The sequence below is a fragment of the Erinaceus europaeus genome, assembly GCF_950295315.1.
Source record: "Erinaceus europaeus chromosome 6 unlocalized genomic scaffold, mEriEur2.1 SUPER_6_unloc_21, whole genome shotgun sequence".
In the NCBI taxonomy this organism is placed as follows: domain Eukaryota; kingdom Metazoa; phylum Chordata; class Mammalia; order Eulipotyphla; family Erinaceidae; genus Erinaceus; species Erinaceus europaeus.
Window position 1 is genome coordinate 202,081 of NW_026647127.1, and position 3,525 is coordinate 205,605.

The 3,525-nt window shown below is 41.4% G+C and overlaps 1 non-coding gene across 1 annotated transcript; it reads right to left on the minus strand.

Moving 5' to 3' along the window:
- Positions 1-3,165: 3,165 nt before the first annotated feature.
- LOC132536158 (U6 spliceosomal RNA) lies at positions 3,166-3,272 on the minus strand. The gene has a single exon (XR_009547827.1). It is a non-coding gene; the product is annotated as a U6 spliceosomal RNA (small nuclear RNA).
- Positions 3,273-3,525: the final 253 nt, after the last annotated feature.

Below are 3,525 nucleotides of genomic sequence, written 5' to 3' on the forward strand. Positions count from 1 at the left end.
CTTCACAAGTGGTGAGGTAGCACTGCAGGTGTCTCTCTTTGTCTCCCCTTCTAGATCTTCTGTTCCCTCTCAATTTCTATCCAGGAAATAATAAATGAATAAAATATACAGGGGGCCAGCAGTGGTGCATCTGGTTAAGCACACAAATTACAGTGCATAATTAACCAGGTTCAAGCCCTTGGTCCTAAGCTGCAGGGGGTAGGGGAAGCTTCACAAGTGGTAAAGCAAGGCTGTAGGTGGTTCTGTCTCTCTCCTGTTCTATCTCCCCCTCCCCTCCCTATTTTTCTGTCTCTGTCCAATAATAAATAAATATATTAATATATATAAATGAAAATTGACTTTAAAATTTTTAAAAAATGAAATAGAAAAAGTGGGATAAAGAGCATGTGAGAAACATCACAGTACCTGCCATCATGCCTGGTGCTCCCATGTTGTGTTAGGGCTCAACACCAGGTCTGCAAGCATGGTGATGTGATGTGCACTCTACTGGGGGAGCAAGCTCTGGACCCCTTCGTTTATTTATTTTTATGGATAGAGCACCACTCAGAACTTCTGTATGCTGGGGATCAATCTTGGGGCCTTATGCATGTGCAGTATGCAATTTACCAATAAGCTACCTCTCAGTTCAATGCTTATGATTTTGAGATAGAGACCTAAGCATAGATCTACCATCCACTGAACTTGGCTTGCTGTGTCTGTGTTGCTGTTCAGTGGTGCCAGGAATCAATCCGAGGGACTCCCATATGTAAGGCATGTGCAGAATGACTCTTCGAACAGTTGTTAAGTTATTCTACTAAATAAATCTTATCTGCAGTGTCATGACAGGTGGTGCAGTGAATAAGACATTGGACTCTCAAGCATGAAGTTCTGAGTTTAATCTCTGGCATTCCATAGGTCACAGTGATGCTCTAGTTCTTCCCTCACACCTTCTCATTAATAAATAAATCATTTTTTCCTTTCCATTTTGTTGCCCTTGTTGTTTTAGCATTATTATGGTTATTATTATTGTTATTGATGTCATTGTGGATAGGACAGACAGAAATCGAGAGAGGAGGGGAAGATAGAGGGTGAGAGAAAGATAAGACATCTGCAAACCTGATTCACCACTTATGAAGAGACAACTTGCAGGTGGGGAGCCACGAACTCAACCCAGGTTCCTTGCACCAATCCTTGTGATTTGCACCACCTGCACTCAACCTCCTGCACTACCACCTGACCCCCACCTTTCTTTTTTTTCTTTTATTTAAATATATATATATTACCTGCATTCTTCTGGTATTTTGCTGTCGACACGTCTTTCTCTATAATCTTCTGGTAAAGCCTATCTCGAAGCACATGCAGAGCGATTTCTTTGTTTTTTTTTATCTGGGAGCGTCCTTGCTGGCATTCAACTACAAGCCCTGGAAAATTACCAAGACCAAAGACAGATGGGAGTTCCCACAAGGCAAACAAAACAGAACCAAGATATTTACGACAAGCAAACATGAATCAGGAAATTACTACAAAAGGTTAAGAATATTTTAGATTTAACAGGCTTTAGAAATGATACCTAAGGGAGCCAGAAGGTAGCACAGTGGGCTAAGCCCATATGGCACAAAGAGCAAGGACCGTTTAGGATCCTGGTTCAAGCCCCCTGCTCCCCACCTGCAGTGGAGTCACTTCACAGGTAGTAAAGCAGGTCTGCAGGTGTCTCTCTGTCTCTATTCCTCTCTATCTCCCCCTTCTCTCTCAATTTCTCTTTGTCGCTATCCAATAACAACAAAATAAAAGAAAGAAAGAAAGAAAAGAAATGATACATAGATTGCTATATGGAAAACTGGAAATTGTTCTGCAAATACAAACTATTGTATTTAATATGGAATGTAAAACATTAATTCCCCAATAAAGAAATTAAAAAGAAAAAGAGAGAAAGAAAGGAAGAAATGATACCTAGCTTAAGATGTAATAACTGTTGACTCCACCTGTAAAGAAGGAAGCTTCACAGGTGGTTAAGCAGTGCTGTTGTTGTCTTTCTCTCTACCTCCCCCTACGATCTCAGTTTCTCTGTCTTTATTCAATAAACAAGTAAAGTAAAATAAATCTTGAAAAAATACTTGTAAATGGTTGCTCTGATACTGATATCTTGAGGTGTTTCCTATATGAAGGCTGAATGTAGCAACATCTATTGATGAGGATGATTCTTTCTCCAAGTTCTGCCTCCCAATCCCACCCCAGCACATTCATTTACTTTCAAAGATCAACATACAGCAGGGTATTGTGACCCAAATGTAGATACACACGTTGTCTGTCTCAAGGAGAACTAAGTCAGCTTGACCCACTTCAATCATCAATACAGAGATGTTGAAAATAACATGTTTATATAGAGAGACCAATGCAAAGAAGCTACCCAGTGTCTTAAAAAAATTATAGTGACTGTTCTTTCCTTTGCCTTGGTTCTAAATTTGTTGAATTTGGATTTTAAATGGGCCTGGCCTACTGTTGAGTCCAGTTACCCGCCTAAATCTAGGCGCAGGTTGTCTGTTTCTTAAAAAGAAAACATAGCATAGCATGTGGCTGGGGGTCTGATCCTCCACACTGCAAGTGTAAACACAGGCAGGCAATGGGCGGGACTCCTTGCATAGAGGAGCAGTGCTTTGCATGTCTCCCTCTCTTAAAGGATACAGAATGGAGACTGGCAGGGAGGCCTCTCAGCTGTCCCATGCAGGTGCAAGGTTCTGGGTGGGATTGATCCCCAGGCACACTATTTGAGAAAAAAATTTAAAAAGACTTTGTATTATTTAAAAGATTTACAGTTAAGAGAACAACATTACCATGATTTTATTCAAAAAAGCCAATCTGCGGTCCTGGAGGCTGGCAGAGTGGTTGGAGTTTTGGACTCAAGCATGAGGTCCTGAATTCTACCTCCAGCATCACATGTTCCAGACTGATGCTATAGTGTTTTTCCTCTCTCTCTCTCTCTCTCCTCCCTTTCTCCCTCACTGATTAATAAATCTTTTAAAAGAGCTTCAGCATATGTAGAACCAGAGTTCAGACAGACCTGGGATCCCACACATACAAATCCAGATCTCTTGCCACTGAACCGCCTCCCAGGTTGCATTAACTGGCTCTTTAAAAGATTATAATTATTTATATGTGTGTACATATATTTTATAATCCTTTTTTTGAAAAAATATGGTATGCCTCATGAATCTGTGTGTAATCCTTGAGCAGGGGCCATGCTAATCTTTTATGTCTCATGCCAATTTTAGTATATGTACTATGGAAGCTAGGACTATATTATAATCTTATTTAAAAAGTGTTAAGAGATGGAGACAGTTGGAGTCAGGCAGTGGCACAGCGGGTTAAGCGCACATGGCGCAAAGCTCAGGGACCAGAGGAAAGATCGCGGTTCTAGCCCCTGGCTCCCCACCTGCCCGGGAGTCCCTTCACAGGTGGTGAAGCAGGTCTGCAGGTGTCTGTCTTTCTCTCCCCCTCTATGTCTTCCCCTCTTCTCTCCATTTCTCTCTGTCCTATCCAACAACAACG